This window comes from Chiloscyllium punctatum, chromosome 27 (assembly GCF_047496795.1).
Source record: "Chiloscyllium punctatum isolate Juve2018m chromosome 27, sChiPun1.3, whole genome shotgun sequence".
In the NCBI taxonomy this organism is placed as follows: Eukaryota; Metazoa; Chordata; class Chondrichthyes; order Orectolobiformes; family Hemiscylliidae; genus Chiloscyllium; species Chiloscyllium punctatum.
In genome coordinates this window covers 19,102,074-19,123,094 of record NC_092765.1, presented here as the reverse complement: position 1 = coordinate 19,123,094, position 21,021 = coordinate 19,102,074, and the positions used below count along the sequence as shown (strand labels likewise).

At 44.3% G+C, this 21,021-nt stretch overlaps 1 long non-coding RNA gene across 2 annotated transcripts in view; it reads left to right on the top strand.

Moving 5' to 3' along the window:
- The window catches only part of LOC140453503 (uncharacterized), a 179,063-nt gene that overhangs the window by 9,388 nt on the left and 148,654 nt on the right, over positions 1 to 21,021 (top strand). For both annotated transcript variants that reach the window (XR_011952410.1, XR_011952409.1), the window contains exon 3: positions 4,828 to 4,969. This is a non-coding gene — a long non-coding RNA (uncharacterized lncRNA). The remainder of the gene's footprint in view (positions 1 to 4,827; positions 4,970 to 21,021) is intronic.

The following is a 21,021-nucleotide window of genomic DNA, read 5'->3' as shown; positions in this document are numbered from 1 at the left end:
TTAAACTCTCCTGTTATATATAGGTTAAAAATAACTAAAAGGAAATAATAATTGCTGGAAATGTCTGTGGGCATCTGTAAACTAAAAGACAATTTGGGATCCTTTGTCAGAGCTCATTAAGGCCTTTTAAAAATATGTTTATGCTTTCATGTTATGCTCACTCCACTGCACTTTAAATTAAAATAAATTTAGCTTTGCATTGAAGCAGAGATTTCCATGTATCACATGTGTAATGCTGGCAAACTGAAGATGACTTGTTTTATTTCATTTTTAAGCTGTTTGATTTTGTAAGCAATCCTGTTCATAACATACTTCAGGGCATTGCTAGATAGGCTAGCATTTATTGCCCATCCCTAGTTGCCCTGGAATAGGTGCGGTCTTCATTCAATGCAGTCAGTTTTGGCAGTGGGCTACTGGACTATTTCTGAGGCAACTAGATTGTGCTTGGGAAGGGAGTCACATATAAGTCAGACCAGATGAAGCTTCCTTCCCAACAGGAACTTTGTCAACAAGTTAGGTTCTTATGAAGTCTTCATAGCCGGTTTTACTGATAGTAGATTCATAATTCATGATTGAAATGAAGTTCTGAAACTGCTGTGGCATGATCTGAACCCTGTGCAATTAGCCCAGGTCTACTGGAATAGTAGACCACAAGTATGTCATCGACCCTACTATTTTGTTTTCCACTGACTGCAGAATGACACAAAAATGGCAATGACGGCCCAATTTGCCATCTGCAATGTTAAATTCTTTCAATTTGTGATCTATCAGTTCAGCAGCTGAGGTCTGAAGCTTTGAAATTCCTTCCATCAACCTCTCCCTTTATCTCTCTTTCCTCTTGTAAGACACTCCTTAAAGTCTAAATCTTTTGATCAAGCTTTTGGTGATCTGCCCTGATATCTCCTTATTTGGTTTAGTGTCCAATTTTTTTGGCTAGCACTCTTGCAGTTTTGGGATGTTTTATTGCATTAAAGGTACAGTGTAAATGACGGTTGTTGTTGCCAGGCAGGTATATCACCCAGCGGCTAGCTGTGCTGTAATAGCTGTCACAGCTTAAACTGTCAAACACTTGAAACTATATCTTTGGAGTGCAGCCAGTTGTCAGTACTGGTTGCACATTGCATTTGGTTACATATCAGATGTGGGTGGAGTGCTATAACTGAGCTAACTCGGCTGTAAATATGCTTTGCAAGCATTTTCCGGTGTTAGTGCCCAATTCTTGCTGCAGCTAGAGATAGGTGGAGGTAAAGATAGGATATGAGAACATAGCTATTATGCCATAGGCTTTCCTGAGCTAAAGCATCGCTTAGTCCCCTTAAAAATTCCAAAATCTAATTGCTATGAAAAGCACAGTTTAAGGCGAGACACTTCCACTGGCAGGACCAACCGAATGGCCAATTGCTCTACTTTGCCATTCTATAATTCTATCAGCTCTCCCCACGATGCCCCATCAAAACGTGAATCAAACAAATCAAACAACCGCTTGAGTCGCACGCTTGAGACCGCCATGTGTCCAGAATGCTTTCTTTATTCCCACAAGTTAGTCCATTTTGAAATGAAGCACTATTGATGATTTATTGTCCGCGTACTGCCACGACGGCGTTATATATTTTAATCAACCCCCGGCCCAAAACGCAGCTGTTTTGATGTGATTTTGAACTTTAAACCGATCCCAGGGGGCAGGCGCACACACACTACCCCAGGAGGATGCGCTCTATCAAACCCCAGGACACATCCGCAGTTATAAATATGGAAAACCCACCGCGGCGAATGAAGCTTTGAAAGGAAATTGCGAAAACGTCTGGCGTTTGTTGTCTGCACCTGTTTCTGCGAGTCTAATAAAAAAAAATCAGCAATGCTTTTTGACCCAAATGGTGGAGAATAAAATCTGAATCTGGAGGGAAAATATGAGGATGAAAAATAACAGCTCTACCCATTACTGGATGTGCAAATATTAAAACATAAACAAGCAAGATCATTCTGCCTTTAGACTGACTTTGACGGTACAAACCCCCCCCCCCCAGGATTCTTCCGATAATGAATTTTCTACGTTTATGCTTTTATCCAGTTTCTGATGGAAATTTAAATCCTAAATTCGCAAGTAACAATGTCACGGGCTGATTTCTTTTGACCTCTGAAACTCTCGAACATTTTTGCTTAGAAAATTCCTGACTATTCCATTAACGTCGTTACAAATGGGTTAATTTATATCTGAGAATTATTTATTGCGGCCTCAGTTAATCATTGTTTCTTTTTGCATAATGTATAATCCAATGGAACAGTGCTCAGAGAGCGGAGGTGATTGGATCAATCTCCATTTTAAAGATGCACGTTTCCCGAATTTGATCTTCTAATGAGAAATCTTCAGGTCCACTTCCCTACTGGGATCTGCCTGTGTAAAGACAGTATTTTGCAATAACATCCTCCTGCCAGTGGCCGCGCTGGAGCGTCTGCGCCGGCAGCAAAGGGGGGTCATTGCAATCTGACACATTGACAGTGTCCATTGTAAAATGAGCGTTATCAATTATAATGGAAGAAGTTGAAAAGAAAGATGCACCCAGTAGACACAGATCTCAGAGCTGATTGCATTGCAGCATGAATGTTACCAATAACTTGTTTTCGGTAAAGGAAGATGTAGATGTGAAAGTTTAGCGATTTTAAAATATCCTATGGGTTTACTATTTCTCCGTACGTGACTCTGAAACAACTGCAGGACAGGCATAGACCATTCAGCTTAATAGATTCCACAGGAGCTTCATCTCAAACCTATCCTTCTACATATTTTCTCTCTCGTACACTTAGTTAATTTGCCCTTAAGTACAATATCGCCCGCAATCTGTTGTGTGGGAGCGCTGACCCTTTTTTGCGTGTTCCACCGTAGCGTTTGTGAACGTATTGCATGGGAGTTGAACCTTTATGGACATTACCTCAGTCTCGGGCAATGTGGGGATCATTCCGGCAGGGAGACTCCTTCCCCTGTGAGCTGCCGATTGCAGAATTAGCCTTAGCCGACCTCTGCAGTCAACTGAGGCAAATGGAAAAAAGTCAGTGAATTTGCGCAGAGCTTGTGATGAAATGGTAATGTCACGGGGGCCAGTCACCCAGACGCCCCAGGCTAAAGAGGTGGGTGCACAGGATCAGACCGCACCAGGAGAGTTGGTGGGGCATGAATTCAGAGAAGTGATGGAGTACATAGCTGCTCCGTCCCGGTGACCGTGACACTGCTGTCGATTATCCTGGGGGGTGGGGGGGGGGGGGGGGGGGGTGCCGAGGTTCATAAACGGCCTGTAGGGAATGAAATCTGCCGTCCTTACCCCGGTCTGGCCTGTATGTGACTCCAGACCCACAGCAACTTGACTGACTCGAAATGGTCAGACAGGCCACTCAAGTTCACTGGATAACAAACACTGTTGGCTTTACCGTCGACACACAGGGCGAGGGAGGTGAATAAAGCCTCTCTGCTGCCCTCAGTCCTCTCGGAATGTTTGGATGAAGTATTTAGCACGTGCTGGGGCTTGGTGTTGATAGGGAATTAATGCCAGTCACCCCCCCTCTCCTCCTTTACCTCCCCCCGCCCCCCCCCCCCCCGAAGGTTGACCTGAAATTGCAAAAAAACATGTTCTGACAGACTATTTGGGAGAATTCTTCTTGTCAAGGTGTGTTGGGCACATGAGAATTACTCTCCAGGTTTTTTTTCTCTCTGTAGACATTTCAGGGGATCGTTCACGGAGATCTCATGTGAGCTTTTCAGTCTGGAATCCCAGATTGGTGTTTTGTTTTTATTGTTAAATATGTTGAATTGAGGCCATTGGCTGGAGTGCGGTGAAGCGGACATGCTCCATGAGTTGGAGAGCTCCGCCTGCTCCCCCTTCCCATTTTGTGTGATTAAACAGTCCAAAACTCGCCCCTGTCGTGTTAGTCCAGGAGGAATAAAGGTTCCCATTACTCATCAAATATCATATCTCTCACCATCCCTGCAACCCTCCTCTATGCAAAGAAATATCTCCACAGGAACAGCGAAAGCTCCCCCTGTCTACTCCAGCCCACCTCCCCCCGCCCTCCGAAAGAAAGTGTGTGCATCAATTGGAGTGTGCATTGAAATGGGGCACTGAGAATGTCCAGTCTGTCGACATCCCCCCGCCCCCCGCCCCTTTCCAACAGAGATTGCTGGAGAAACACAGCAGGCCTGGCAAATTCTGAGGAGAGAAGGCAGCGTTAAGCTTTCGGGTCCACTGACCCTTATTTAAAAGAAAACGATCACTGGACCCGAAAGCTTAATCCTGCTTTCTCTCCACAGATGTTGCCAGGCCTGCTGAGTTTCTCCAGCAATTTCTGTTTTGGCCCCTATTCTAACCTTAACTTGCTGAATATTTTTTTTCTCTTCTGATTGTACCTGTCCCCTACTGAAACTGATACATCCTTCTGGTCATAAAACCTTGAACGACGATGTTTATATTCGCCCTGGGTGTGTGTCAAAGAAGATAGGAGGGCGGTTTAAACGTTTAGAACAAAATAAAAACAAAATGCTGGAGAACCTAAGCGGCTCTGACAAGAGAGAAAGACACACACACATAAAGTGGACATTTTGGGTCCATTATACCTCTTGTTGGGAACCTCAGTTCTGGAGAAGTTTTTTCAGATTCGAAACGTTGACTCTGTTTCTCGACAGATTCCGGCAGATCTGCTGAGTTTCTCCAGCAATTTCTGTTTTTATTTCAGATTTCCAGCATCCACAATGTTTCACTTTTATGTAAGAGACTAGAAAGTTTGTTATTAATTAACGAATTACTTGCAACCTCTCTTTTTTTCCCCCTCTATCTCTCCTAGACTGGAATGGTGAAAGGAGCTGGCTGTTTTGAGGGGAAGTCGGGACAGAGGGACGGATGGAAAAGGATGGAGAGGGTGATATGGGAGTCTTCGGTTTGAAGGCACAAGCGGCTCCAGGAATGATCGTCCGGATTATGGACAGGTCAGTGTACAGAAATAATAATATAGATTAGAGGGAAAACATACTCTTCCCCGGTGGGTCCAGATACCCACAGATGTTTAAAATATAAATTGTTCTCTGAATGAGTACTGACAATTTACAGATCCAAGCGTAAGGCCGACGCAAAAGGATCTTAACTTCCACTAAAAAGGAGACCGAACTGACTGCATCCTGCAGCGGGCCAAGCATATGCTGCAGAATTCAGAAAGCGCTGTCTCAGGAGATTCCGCCAGGAGTTTATGGCGGCTCCACCCAATAGGGACTCGGTTGGCGGTCCAATCCCACACCTGAGAGGTTTACATTGGCGAGTCTAACCTGGAAAGTCCGTCACATTGAGCTAAAGCACTGCTGTTGTCGGAAAAAAACGAAGGTGCGAGACGCGGAAGGTTTACGGACGGAGACTTGGGCTGTGTTATTGTCGCCAAAACTATGACCTAGTCACTTTTTAAAAAATCCAGTAAGGACCTTTCCATCCAGGGAACGTGAAACTCACTTCCAGGGAGAGGGACTGTCGGGGAATCTGGACAAAGACAGGGAGAGAAAGAAGTGGAGGGATGTTTACTAGAGTGGTTGGAGTGGGGCGGAATTGTATGGTCTAGAAACACTGGCTTGGACATATCGGGCCGAATTGCCCGTGCCTGTGTCATTAACACCTTATAAAACGCTGCAAACTTTCTCCTTGGAAGCGGCGAGAATTGTCATGAATGGCTCGGTTTTTGCTGAGTGCATGATGAAGCCAGACTCTGTTTTGAGGACCTTCATTATGTAAAGTTCGACCAGTAGGAGGAACGGTGTTGAAACATGCTCTGGGATCACTGATAGGATTTGGGTTCGTGATGAAGGTGGGATTAACGTTGGGGCAGGAGTTAGTGATGATGGGCAGGGGTTAGGGATGAGAATCGGGTCACAGATGTAGGTAAGGGTTACTGACAGAGGTGGGTTTAGTTGAATTAAGGATTAGGTGAATTAGGTGGATTAAGGTTAGCGCTGAGAGGGAACGTATTCATGCGTTGTTAGTGATTGGTTTGTTGTTTTTGATGAGTTAGTTTTAGGGGCAAATTGAACCATGGGTCTAGGGGCATACCCCTAGAATTAAATTTGAACAAAATAATCGAAGGCAAATAGTCTCAGAGTTATCCAACATTTCTGTTGCAACTACTAAAGGGGACCCGTGTCCTACTCAGTATAACTTACTCGTGTTTCTTTTAGTAATGCTCCGATATACAGAGAAAATCAGGTAATTTTGATGAAAACTCAAATTGCGTCGTGCGTTGACAACAAATACCTTTGACTTTGATTTGTCATTGAGGGCAGTTCTCTGAAGGACACTTAAATCTAGCGGAAGCGGTCCACACTTTCCTGAAGCACAATTGAATATTAACATACAAAAGGTTATAGATCTGGTCAATCTCCTTGTACATTACGGATCCTTTTAAAGAAAATCCAGATTATCATGTGGTTCGGTAAAACTTCCACCTTTACTCACGTTAACTCGCTGAGAACATAAACTCGCCCCGGAAAGTCTCGGTGATTGAATTTACCCTGAGATTTAACGTGGTCCGGCACAGTCCGCCCGCACGCCTGCAAGAATCGCATGTACACAAAGAATTTAAACATAAACATAGTTAGCCGAGTTCATTTTGAATGAGGTTTGAAGATATAAATTCTCCCCACAGCTCATGCCCTGCCTATCCCAGGATGTTTTAGCTCAGGTATAATCAGAGCAAGATTTGGCTGCATTCGGTCCGCTTGGTACCCACTGTGTAAACATGCTGACTGTGTATTTGAGAGTCTCAGCACTGCGTTTAATTTCAAAACGCAGCCACCTCTCTGAGCTAAACCGTTCAAAACTGTCTGTGGTCAATCCATAATATGGGGCAGACATAATCCCCAGGTTCTGGATTAGTGGTGCTGGAAGAGCACAGCAGTTCAGGCAGCATCCGAGGAGCAGTAATCAGGTTAAATGTTCCGTTTTAGTTTTGTACTCTTACCTAGCAAACCCAGTGCCGATTGTATCTGTGAGGGGACACTGGTGATGGAAGTACCAATAACTAGGAACATGTTTGAAACAATCAAAGAGTGGCTAGATGTTTTACGCCATTTTCGTAACACCAGCAGTATTATAATTTCGATTGTAGCAAAACTCATCTTTATGTAGCGAATTTAACGTAATGCAACGTCCCAATGAATGCACATTGCAATTTCCCCTCGTTCACAAAGTTGTGATGAAGCAGCGGATAGCGATATCAGAGACTCTGGGATCTTGGGTTGAGGATTTATCTATTTACCAAGAACTTACTACTAATACGAAGTTATACTATTACAGCAGACGATACGTGTTTCTGTATGTCTGTGCAAGTATATGCGCGCGCCTCTGTCTGTACATATGTTCGTGTTCCTCTATCTCCGTGTGTGTCTGACTGACTGTGCTCTGTGTATGCCTCTACGTTTGACTGTGTGCTTCTGTATGTGTGCCTGTCTGTGTCCCTGTCTGTGTGTGCGTGCACGTCCTCTGTAAGTTTGAGTGTGTGTGTAAGCGTTGTGACTGTATGCCTCTTTGTAAGTCTGTTTGTCTGTATGAGTGTCTAACGTGCCTGCCTGTTCGTGTAAGTGTCCCTGTCTGTGTAGAAGTGTGTGCGCACCACTGTCTGTACGCGTTGTCTATCTGTGTGTACGTATATTTGTATCCGTCTGACTATCTGTGTATAAATGTGGTTGTGCCTGTTTGTGTGTGTGTCCGTCGATCCCTCTGCCTGTGTGTATATATGTGTCCCTGTCTGTGTGTTTCTGTCTGTAAGTGTGTCTGTCTATCTGTGTGTATTTGTGTCCGCCTGTCCATCTGTGTGTAAATGTGATTGTGCTGACCTGTGTGTATCCCTGGGTATGTGTAAGTGTGTATGTGACCCTGTCTGTGTATAAGTGTGACCATGCCTGTCTGTGTGCATGTCCCTGTCTGTGTGTCTTTGTGTGTGTCCTTGTCTGTCTGTGTGTGTCGTTGCCTAGAGTCTGAGTGTAAGTCTGTGTATGTGTGTGTGTGTGAGAGATCCTCTGTGTGTGTGTGTTCCTGTCTGTGTACAAGTGTGCGCCATTGCGCCTCCGTCTGTCGCTGACCCGGGAAAAATCTCAAACGCACGACAACAAAATCCATTAAACTTTGATTGGGCTCAGCTGCCAGGTAGCTTCCAGGTTTAACATATTTGACACATAAAACCCACAAAATATTATTCAAGTTCCAAATTAATTTGCTGCTTTACTGTTCAGCTCTAATTCTGAATCCGCTCTGACCACATGAAAATGTTCGGTGCAAATTAATAACCATCTCTTCCAACATATATACGGAGATTTTTTAAAATATGAAAATGCTCCCTTCAGAGCCTGAACTCGCTGGGACTGGGGAAACGCTCACACTCTTGCCTCGCTTCCCATCCCGGACCCCACGAGGCACCGAGATGCTGCGGGCAAGGGAGCTACGGGAGACTGTAATTCGGCGGCTTTGTGCTTTCGGAGTTACGCGGGAGGACTGGGTTTTTTTGGGGGGGGGAGCATACTGGGTATATAATCTGCATCTAGTCACAGGGAGATTTATACAAACCACTTCAGAAACCGCATCACCGAGAGCAGGAGACACGTCTCCAGCTTGCCCTGGCACTGAAACATTTATTGCTTGGCCTCTGTATTCGAGAAACATGCAGAGTGCATTCGAGGAGCAATATTGTGCGTAAAATCTTCTTACCAGTTTGGACTTTGTTTCTAATTTAGACTAATGGGATAGTCTAGATTTTGTTTTGCCCCTTGTTCCCGATTCCTCCCTTGGCATTCACCGCGTGCCTTAATTGTATAAAATTAAATCAAGGTCCGCCGTGAACACGGAGGGTGAGAACCGAATTCTCTCTCCACACCCCGGGGTTAGCGGCTCAATCCCCGCCTGGGCATCGTAGCATTGCGTTTTTTGGCTAGGCTTCCACCCCTTGCGCAGTTACCTGTTTGTGCATAAGCTTCCCCTGGCTGCAAGCGCCTCTGCTGTTCCTCTGCTGCACCGATTTCGTTCTTGTAAGTTTAATTGTGCAGGTTTCTTTTTTAGTTTTCGGGTAATGCATTTTTTCCAGCCCCGACGAAATGAAGAGCTAATATTGTGGGTCCTTACTGCTCCCGTCCGTCTCTCGGTTTAAAAAGGAGGGCGTTGAAAGTAGGGCAGTGTCCCAGGTGGTTCCCGGTCCATCTGGTCGTTTCGGCTCCGCAATATCCTACAGAGAAATACACACACACAGACACACACCCACACACAGGCACCCACACACAGACACACACAGAGACACAGACACACACACACACACACACACAGAGACACAGACACACACACACCCACACACACACACAGAGACACAGACACACACACACACCCACACACAGAGACACAGACACCCACACACCCACACACAGACACACACAGAGACACAGACACACATACACACCCACACACAGACACACACCCACACACAGACACACACCCACACACAGACACACACTCACACAGCCACACACACCCACACACAGACACACACTCACACAGCCACATAGACACACACCCACACACAGACACTCTCATAGCCACACACACAGACACACATCCACACACAGACATGCACCCACACACACACAGCCACACACGCGCACAAAAACACACACAGACACACAGACACGCGCGCGCGAGTACACACATAGACACACACACAGACACACGCACACACACAGACACGCGCGCGCGAGTACACACATAGACACACACACAGACACACGCACACACACAGACGCGCGCGCGCACACACACACACACACACAACCACCAAACAAAAGATCCCACAGTAACTGACGGCGCTTCTGTCCTCTACCCGATCATTTTAGATCCAACTGAAAGCAGCGGCAGATATTCATCTCAATCGCCACCCTCCAAAATTCACCCAAGAAATTCACCTCCCAAAATGCGCCTGAGCCCACCACCGCTCCCCTCATTTATAACAAGCCAACGCGTGGAAAGTGGTCAGCTATCATTTTGCCGTTTGTTGCTGACGGAATATGTGGATCTTGAAGAGTATTTTCATTTGGAGAGGGTGGTCATTTTTGCCTTATTTTTTAAAGAAGAGGAGACCTTCTAACTTCAGTGCGTCCGCTGTGCTTGTCGCTTTTTGAGTGGGGAAGCGGGGCGCGTCCACTCACTGCAATCCCACTGCAGCTCGGTCCTAGCCTCAGGACCGCAGCTGGTGGGACCAGACTCTACCCCCAAAGGATTATTGGGCGCTTCTGACGTCAGCACCAGTGCTGTCTCTTGCAGGACGGCTCTCACCCAACATAAACTATTTCCTGAAACCAGAAACCACCCCCCCCCCCACCCCACCCCCAGCAAAAAAAATAGCTGGGTAAAACACAGCGGGTCAGCCAGCCACTGTGGAGAGAAACAGAGTTAGCATTTCAGGACTGTCACCCTGGATCAGAAACTGTTTCCTCTCTGTCTTCGGCGACTCCAGAACTAATGTTAACCGAATGACCCAAAGCAACTCTAGTTTTTTTTTGTAAAAAGAACAAGGCGCCTTTGAAAACCGACTGACATTAATTTCTCACCTGTCCAATAATGCCTATTCTGATCGCTTCTAATCTCAGAATAGTTGGGGGAAAATTGTCAAATATTGTAAAGGATTCAGCGGGGTAAACAAGAAACAGCCTTGCACACTGCCGAACAAATAACTCGGATGATGTTTATAATTGAGCTACTGAGGAGTTTGTTCGGTTAGTGCACAGCTCCATATATTTAGTTAAGTGAAGTTTACGAAGGGTATCAATTGTAATGTAGAAATACATGTATCCATTAAGGTACATAATATAGTCATATAGCTCTCCAGGATTTTGCCTTTTATCTACTCCTTCTACTTATTCCCAGCCAGTTGCTGCAGGAACCCCTGAATTAATCACAACTGGTGCATTTTGTTATTTCCAACTTGACTGCAGGATGCGGGATGAAATTTTCTTTTTGCAAATTTTAACCAAGGATTAAAACATGTTTTGTTTCGGCAAGGATTTAAGCAGAAACGATTATCTGTTAATCCTCCAACTAAACATTTAAGAGGGCCCAACCCCTGCGGCTACAAATTGCGCATGTTCCCTTGCTAACATACACATATCATGTGTGTGGATGAATGTGTGGAAATGGTTATTGTGTGTGTGTGTGTGTGTATGTGTATGTATACACGCCATCAGATATATAGATGTATACCGAAGTGTCAGGGTCATGATTGATTGAAAACAGAATAGACTTGACGCCAATTATTTTTACAAATTAACCCTCTATCCTGCGGCCCTCAGAGAGTTGAGAAAGGCAGATGAAGCGGGGATCGATACATGCAATTAATTTATTTAACTCTATTCTTGGGTTGAAGGGAGTCATCCATCATTCCGACTTGATTATAAAAAGTATAATTTGCCCCCCTTTCAATCCTAAATGTAATCCCCTGATGTACCACACATAGGGGTTACCCGGGAGTTGTTCCTCATTGTTCGGCCTGCGAGTTCTTTAGAATGTGCTCGGTGCGCTCTCCGTGGTGCTGAGGGTTGTAACTGCGCTGTGTTAAAACTGTCCCTGCAACTTGCAAGTTGTGAACCAGAAAGAATCATTAACGGGGCCATTTCGAAATGGGAACAGCATCATCTTCTCAAGGGCATCCAGAGGTGAGCAATTCATTTTAGTGAGGCACATGTCCCCAAAACAATTTAAAAGAAATAGATAGATGGTCAAACACATTTATAACAGATGATATTGAACAAGGAAAACAGTGATGTGAAGATTAGAGCAAAACCAGGGAGAATATTTCAGAACAGTAACAATTCTATATTTCCAACAGAAAGCGATTAAACGGAAGAAACATTCTCAATGCCCCTGCATCCCCTCACTCCCAAATAAATTTTCACAATATAGATTGTTGAAACTACCACTGACTAAGGCCGAGTTAAATGGTCCTTATCGTCCATTGAAAATACTGAACTATTGACTGACCTCTTGTCGTAGGAATGTAATATAACCGCCTCGCCAACTTGCATGAGATCCGTGGAATGTCCACTCCGTGCAGTACAAACGGCGCAAAGCCGGGATGATCCGCAGTAGAAACGGCCGAAGACCTTACCGAGAGCTACCTGCCGCAATAACAACAAGATTTTCCAATTGAGAAATCGAAGAGTTGCAGCATTGAAACTCTGACCTCTTCCTTGTCATGGCGCCCTGGTGAGGAACAGCGGGAGGCGGTATTCCGATGCACCAAATTCTAAGATTTCTTATGACATACCCCCATAACCCACCCACCCCTTTCTTGACACCTTTCTGATCCCGGTCCAGAGATTACAGACCGGTTTGTTGTGGGTCATGGCACTGGAGCGGACTCTTTGAATTATTCCACTCTTTCCACCTCCCTACTGCGCTTTTGTTCCTAATTTTTATTCTATCGCCTGCTCTCGCCATCTGCACAAATTAATGCGCTGAGCTCGGGTCAGAAGTCTGATGGGTGTGAGGGGAGGGGGTGTTAATGGTTGGGTGGTTGAGGGGTCTTTTCAATACTGGAAGAGATGGGAGTTGCTCAGACAAGACTAATAATTGCAGTCAGCTGCCTGACGCGTGTCCTCTACAAATCTGACACCGGACACCAGATGGTCCAACTCCAGAGCACTGAATTCTGCCGTCACCTCGCGGGCTCAAAGCCCCATTCAGCACCTCCCAAACTGTGTCCATTGCTGCTTTGTTGGGTGGTAGCAGAGATGATACAAATTCGTCCATCCCAATGGCGGGGGACCGTTGTAGCCTCCAAGGTCTGAGCTGCACTGGTGCACAGGGCGGAACAGCATTCTGCAGCAAGCTGCTGTTCAGCTGGGAACGACATGGTATTGACTTCATTGGAGGAAGATAATTCAAATAATGACTTAATCGCCAACATCGTTCATGTTCCTCTTACTGATATGTATATAAAAAGGGAATATGAAGATCCGAGGGACAAATTGCAACGAAACACAATTTGTTTACACATACCTCATCTGGTTCTTTCCAATTGATTCCGTTTAATATTTTAACGTTAAATTCAAACTGTTTCAATAATTGAACACACTTTGCGTCCAGTATTTAAGGTAATGTTTTGAAGCTAACAGCACCGTATACAGAGCAAACAACAGACCTACAGATTCAAGCTGGTCTCTATCTTTTATATTAATAGGCGTCAATGTCAATGACTTAAATTGAGGCTTCTCTTCAGATGCTAATTCCATGCAAACCAAAAAGAGGGGAAATTGAGAAGAATGTTTTGAGTTATTAAACGGACCGCAGCTTCAATTACATCCGAATAATGAGATTGCCTTTGACGATTACGCAAGGGAAATATGATTTCAAAGGAAAGAAATACATTTAACGATTTCTAGCCTCAGATACAAATCCAGCAGAGTATCAAGGTTCAGATAGAAAGTTTTATAATCTGAAAGGTTAGGGGTTTTTAAAAGCCGCGAATGATACTTCAAGGTGTGAAAATAAAATAATCTTAAAATTTAGCTCAACCCCAACACTTGTTAGCAAAATCTGTTTTGTTTTACGGTCTGGGATAAACTGACCTTGTTTAGTCAAGGAGTGTAGAGCTCTCCGGTTGTTTTCAAAGACAAGCAATGAAAGTTTAAATGATAAACCTTGTACTGTAACAACGACAAGATTTCATGAAAGGGCAGCGGATAGGCACGAAAGTTATCTTTTAAAATTGTGCGTTCTTTACATTGGGGGTGAATGTTTGTGACAAGCGTTCACCTTTCACTTGTTCTCCAGCTTAGGGTTTTTAAAACCCAAGTGAGAGAAAAGAGAACTTTCTTAAAACACACAGAGCAATAAATGAGCATCTGCAAGCTGACAAAAGGCACATTGATCTGTTTTGGGGTGGTGAGTATTCCCACTGCGACAGAAGGTGCACAGTTCCTGCATTTTCAGCCGCACGTTTTAACCCCGCTGCTTCCTCGTGTTTGAAAGACAATATGGAAAGCAAAACAAATCAAAGAAAAGCGGCATTAAGGCATATTTGCCAATTTAGTGCTAAGAAGGTTATCATTGTAGAACGCTTTATCGACGCAATTGATTAAATCTGCACAAAATAATTTTTCGTGGTAATTTCTGATTTTTCTTCGTGGGAGGGGGCGGAATGTGTTGATCAAATTAATATAACTGCTATACGTTTGAATGTAGTCAATGAATGCAGATTAGGAGAGAGAAAAAAACATCGAAAATAATTTGTTATCGTTTAACGTTTATGCATTTAATAGACTTGTGGTACTTACAGCCAGACTCGGAAACAAACGAGACGAAGTTCTTCTTGTCCAGCAGGCATCATTTAAGAGTATTTTGTTTAAACTGCTACTTTAGTGATTACACTGTCTCTCAGCGACTCAGTGCATAGGAATCAGGTTCCAACGGTTCGGGCTATTTCGTTTTCTTTTACCACGCTGCAAAAGCTTGAACACATTATTTTTTTGGAACCAGGAGAGAATCTGAGCGGAACAGATTCCGCACTGAACAAAGACGGGGCGGGGGGTAGAGAAACAGAGAGGGGGTTCTGGGATAGGAGATGATTAGGTAGGCGAGCCGGGTCCCACAATCTCCGTTTCCTTTTCTGTTCTTCTCCCTCCCCAGAGGTGGGGGCTATGCATTTCTAATTAACCCTTTTACTTCCCAACACAGAATACTTGAGCTTTAGGTTTTGAACGGGTGCTCTGTTTACAAAAACAAGCCCCATTCAAGCCCTGGTACCTCACCTGACATATTCGGTTTTATGAGATGTCTTAAAATACAATGACAGGTCCCAGTATAATCAGAACCAAAATATAAGCGGTCGTGAATCCTTTAAACCTCATTAGACGCTGACACCCCACACTCTGCCCAAGTCTTCCCAATCCAGTGTTTATTCCCGAATGTTAGAAAATGGAGTGAGTTGGGTTGGAGCAATAATAACACCGATTCCAGAGAAATTCGATGTTAAGAAGGAGAATCTTTGGGAATCCGAGATTTAAGATTATTCCGACTCCTGCAGTCAACATTATCCTGAAACATTCCCCCCCCCTCTCCCACCTGGGAGTTAAAACAGACACTTTGAACACAAATTAAGGCAGTATCATTCAAAATTGAAATTCCATTCGATGTTAATAGTGGGGTTGTGTTCTTATTAGTGGAAGAGGGGGAATAAGTTTTGCATCACTGTTTTGGAGAGGCAGGAACGCAGGGACGTTTTATGAGCATTTTCCCATCATTTGTACCCCCCCCCCCCCAAAAAAAAGCCGCTGTTCGTATCAGTGGAATTTTCAGACAATACAAAAAGAAACATACGACGCTTTCATTTTTGTTTGGATTTAATAAAGTACACGGGAGTTCCTCCTGTGCAAAAAATACCTGCCATCTTTCCTAATCTGTCCGGATCATCGACCTGTTTAATGTATCTTACTTGTGCCTCTCTTTTTTTCTTTCTAGTTTCCATAACTGGTTTAAGCTCTCTGTGTCCCCTTCACGTTGCCATAATACCCGCGTTGCAGTTCTACGTTGTTTTCTTTGAAAGTAGATTCTTCTTGTGCGCAGACCTATTCGAGGAGTCCTGAATATAAGATAGCCAGTCGCTGACATGTACAATAACAAATGTCAGCGAAACCTAATTCCCCAGAAAGTGGTTCAGACATGGAACTTGCTACCCCATGGGCCAATTTAGGTAAATGGCATCTATATATTTTGGGGGGGTAGGGTAGAATGGGAAAACAGGATTAACTGATAGGGAAAGATGTAGAGGGAGCGAGTGGACTGGTAGGTAACATAAACATTAATATCGATGGGGTTAAATGGCCCAGATTTGTAGCGTTTATTTTATGTAGTTCCATATGTGTTGATAGCTGACCTACCAGGAGGCACTATTACCGGAAAGTAGAAACGTACTTTAGAATATTTTTCGACCTCCAGTTTTCTCTCCTTTTTATCTTGTTGGGTACAAACAGACAGCTACCGCCCCGCCTCACCAGATGGCCATTCTTCATCTGGGAATCAAGGCAGTAAGCACTGATAGGCTTTCCAACAGTGAGGAAGCATTAGAGAGTAGAAGAACTCCCAACATAGACTTGAACAAAAGCGAAATACTGCAGGTGGTGGCGATCTGAAACAAACAGAGAATGCGAGAGAAACTCAAGTTTGGCAGCGTCTGTGGAGAGAGATCTAGAGTTAACTTTCGACTACAGTCTGAATGTTCCTCAGAACTTCGGGATGTTGCCAGACCTGCTGAATTCCTCTAGCGTTCTCAGTGTTTATGCAAACACGCACTTACCAACATGACGAAAGCTGGAAATCCCAGTTCATTTCTTTCCTCCCCAACCTGCTACTTCATCCCAGGTTCCCTAAGTGGCGTTTACTGAAGTCATCTGCAAAACTTATTTTTTAAAAATCACAGCTTATCTGGTAGATGTATTTATTAAGATCGTAATCAGTCCAGATTGTAATGACATCTTCGAGATGAGTTTTTGCTATATTCTCGTTTCAAGGTGTTCCTCTGAGTTTGACAAGATGTGTTTTTGGTTGGAAGAGATAAGCGGTGTAATCTTTTGTGTCACAATGATGCAACAACAACTTAGAATAATGTGTCTTTAATATGGTCAGAAGTTATTTAAGGTGTTGTGGTTTGGGGTCAGTGTGTAATGTGAGAATTGTGAGAAGAATTGGATATGGTGTTCGGACTTGAGGGTTTTCAAGGCAGAAAAAGATATAGCAAGCTGGAAAATTACAGATAATAATGAGGGAAAGTCGGTGATGCTGTTCTAATATACCAGCAGGGCAATGATGTCAGGCACCAGTGGTAAGGACATAAGACATTAGGTCAGTACAGTGATGGAGTGAGCCATTGTGCAATTTTGTAATACGGCAAGGTGCAGTGACTAAGTGTACTATAAAGATACCTTCAAAATGCAACGTGCAAACGGTGCAATGAGGGAATACGCTACACTGATCTCGTGTGCCAATGGCGCATTAATGCAATAATATGTAATGTGTAAATTGTGCAACGAAAACTATAAATAGAGGAATAACAAAGTAGTCAAATTATGTAATGTGCAAGTTGGTGAAGTAGTGTGAGATGAAAATGATCCACTGTGCAGTGGGTCCATGGGATAGAACGTGCCAATGGTGCAATGACGCAATGCGCAATGACGTAATGTGCAAATGGTGCAACAAGGTCAGATACAGAGTGTTCACTAAAGGTAAATACAAAAGTGTGTTGTGGGGGGGGGGGGCGGGGGGGTGGCGAGAGGTGATGGTGCAGCGACCGTTTACTTGGACGATGAATTTAAATCACAGACCAAATACTCTGGGGATTTGGATGTATATCTCCCCAATGCAGATGGTCAAATTTCAATTCAGTAAATCCTAAAATTAAAAACTAATCCAATGTTGATTTTACCAGGATGCTGCCTGGACTGGACAGCATGTTTAATGAAGAAAGGTTGAGTAAGACTTTTCTCATTGGAGTGAAGAAGAGTGAGAGGCGATTTGGTAGAGGTGTACAAGATGATGAGACTTTTTTTCCGAGGGCAGAAATGGTTATCACAAGGGGGCATATTTTTACGATAATTGAAGAAAGGTTTTGGGGAGATATCTGAGGTCGCTTCTTTACACAGAGAGTGGTGGGTGCGTGGATTGCATTGCCAGCAGTGGTGGTAGAGTTAGATACAATAGGGACATTTAAGCGACTCTTGGATAAGCACATGGATGATAGTAAAATGAAGGATATGTAGATTACTTTGATCTTAGAGTAGGATAAAAGGTCAGCACAACATCGAGGGCCGAATGGCCTGTACTGTGCTGTACTGTTCTATGTTGACTATGTGACCACTGGCATTGACCGTTCCGAGTGAGCAGCGACACAAGGCAAGTTAGTAAACTATAACCAAGAAATCAAATTTTATTTTACCATTTTTGTCAATATTACTGTGGGTCTCTGCCAGTGTTTCAATATTTGTACGGGACCATAACAACATTTTGCTACAAGCCTTGAGAGCCTGACAACACGGCCAAACTGACTTTGCTTTTTAAAGGGAGGGCGAGCTGAGAAGCATTGATCTGGAAGGTGGCCTCCTCTGTAGTCGCCTACCCAGTAATGAGCCGGGTTTTATCAGAGAGCCGAGCTGAAAATGTGTTGCTGGAAAAGCGCAGCAGGTCAGGCAGCATCCAAGGAGCAGGAGAATCGACGTTTCGGGCATGAGCCCTTCTTCAAGGGCTCATGCCCGAAATGTCGATTCTCCTGCTCCTTGGATGCTGCCTGACCTGCTGCGCTTTTCCAGCAACACATTTTCAGCTCTAATCTCCAGCATCTACAGTCCTCACTTTCTCCTTTATCAGAGAGCCGCCAACACTGGAGCCATGTGCTGCCCCACTGCAGAAAGGTGGCCGCTGGCGCTTTCATATGCAGCACCACCAAAATAAAGGAGCCAGGCCAGCAAGCCAATATGATGGAAGGAAATTCCAACCCTCCCCTCCCCCCTTTGCATTGATGTGGACTGTGACCCCGGCCTTTCGTTTTTAAGCCTTCTCTTAACCCTGTTGCTGGGAGCCCGGTTTCAGTGAGTTGGCGGCTTCGCATACCCGGCGGATTGGGCGAGGGCTCACAATTCATGAAATCGCCTCGAACTGGACCATTCACTGCCCACTCGAAACGATCATTGCCAGCGATCACATGGTCAACATTAGATTAGTTTTTAATTTTAGAAATTACTGAATTGAAATTTGACCATCTTCCCTGGGGAGATTTGCACCCACATCCCCAAAACATTTGTCTGTGTTATGCATCACTCGTCCAAGTAAATTATCACTGTACCATTACCCCCCCCCCCCCCATTACCCACTTGTGTAATTACCTTTAGTGAACCCACTGTATCTGACCTTGTTGCACCATTTGCACACTCGACAATTGCGCATTACGTCATTGCACCATTGGCACGTTCCACCCTATGGATCCACTGCACAGTGGATCATTTTCATCTCATACTATTTCACTCACTTGCAGTTTACATAATTTGAACATTTTGTTATTGCTCTGTTCCTGAAGCCAGTCCCCTTCCTTTCCCATCGGCAGGAACGCACCGGGAACTATCCTGACTCGAAGCCCCTTCCCCCCCTCTCCCCTCCTTCCCAGTCCGGGACTCCCAGCCTGCCACCCCGGCTCTGGGAAATCTTTCGAAGACGCTGACATGCAAACCGCTCAACAAACTGGAATATATCGCCCATTGAAAGAAAAAGAAAAGCAGTTTAAAATAACTCCGTAGGTTAATCACAGGAAATGGCCTGCATAATGCAAGTTATGACTTTCAAATTGTAAACTGCCCACGGAAAAATAAAAATGGTTCTTGAGGGATTTGTAGCTGGCCCATTACAAAGAAAAAAAGCACCTTACTTCCGAGTGTATTAATATATGTATTAATATCTGCAGACGTTCTTTGGGAGTTGGCCAATTTATGCATTGTGTCCAGCTGTATGTCAGTATTTACCGGGGTTAAGGGTCCCCGGGAGTGGGTCAGTATTTGTAGAGAGTCCCCAAGCGTGTGTTGGTGTTTTCAGACGATTCATCTCTTTTTCAGCCGGAGTGCAGTTTGAAAATCACTGAGATGCAGTAAAATAATAACACTTAACCAATATCAAAATCTATTTGGCTTTGAACAGTTCAACATACATTCTTCAACACTGTGTCTAACACTGCAGCCATCACCATCTGCTGCTGTTTACTTGTTCTGCTCCTTAATAAACAGTAATTAAATAGCAAGCGTCTGGCTCGACCATTTGACAAACGCGTCCATTAGCAAGACTGTGTGTCCCCCGCCACACACTCAACAACAACAACTTGTCTTCATACAGTGCCTTTGATGTAATAACATGTTCTAAAGTGCTTCACAGTGACGATTATGAAACAAAACGATATTTGAGTCATATAAAGAGAGATCAGGGCAGATGACGTGAAGCTTGGCCAAAGGAGTAGTCTTTAAGGAATGCACTAAAAGACTAGAGAATGGTCAAGCAGTGGAGAGGATTAAGGAGGAGACTTTACAGTTTAGTGTCTAGGCAGGGGAAGGCACATCAACAGTGGTGGAATTACTATAATTGGGGATTTGCAAGATGCTGGAGTTTCAGGAACACAGATATCAACTGATTTCATTCAAACACACAGAATTCTAAATGAGGCTTGAAGGGATGGCATGGTGGCTCAGCAGTTAGCACTGCTGCCTCACAGCACCAGGGACCCAGGTTCGATTCCAGCCTTGGGTGACCGTCTGTGTGGAGTTTGCACATTCTCCCCATGTCTGTGTGGGTTTCCTCCAGGTGCTCTGGTTTCCTCCCACAGTCCAAAGATGTGCAGGTCAGGTGGATTGGCCATGGTAAATTGCCCATAGTGTTAGGTGCATTAGTCAGAGGAAAATGGGTCTGGGTGGGTTACTCTTTGGAGGGTCAGTGTGAATTGGTTGGGCCAAAGGGCCTGTTTCCACACTGTAGGGAATCTAATCATCAAGGAAGGTTGTAGTTCTAATAAAGGTTACAGAGATAGGGAGGGAGGAACCTTGACAACAATTTATATATCAACCCTTTGCCGGACTAGAGGTCAATGTAGTCAGTGAGTGCAGGACAATGTGTGAATGGGCACATGGTGTGAGTTAGGATATGGGCAGCAGCATTTTGGACAGGAGCTTTGTCATTCCTAAAATTTTACATTGTTTACAGCTAATCTTAGAATATATGTGGACAACAAACCTTGGCTTTCTTTGTTGGATGGGTTTCCTCTGGTTTATAGTCAACTGGTAACTCCTTCCCTCCACAGCTGCCTGCCTGTCCCCTCTCTTCCTTCCCCTTTCATCTACTCCATTGGGGAGAAGGGAACTTTGACACATTCCATGATTGAGATAAGTTTTTATCTGTTAAATACTATCTGATCTTGCATTCACAACATGACTTGTCAAACATACGGACT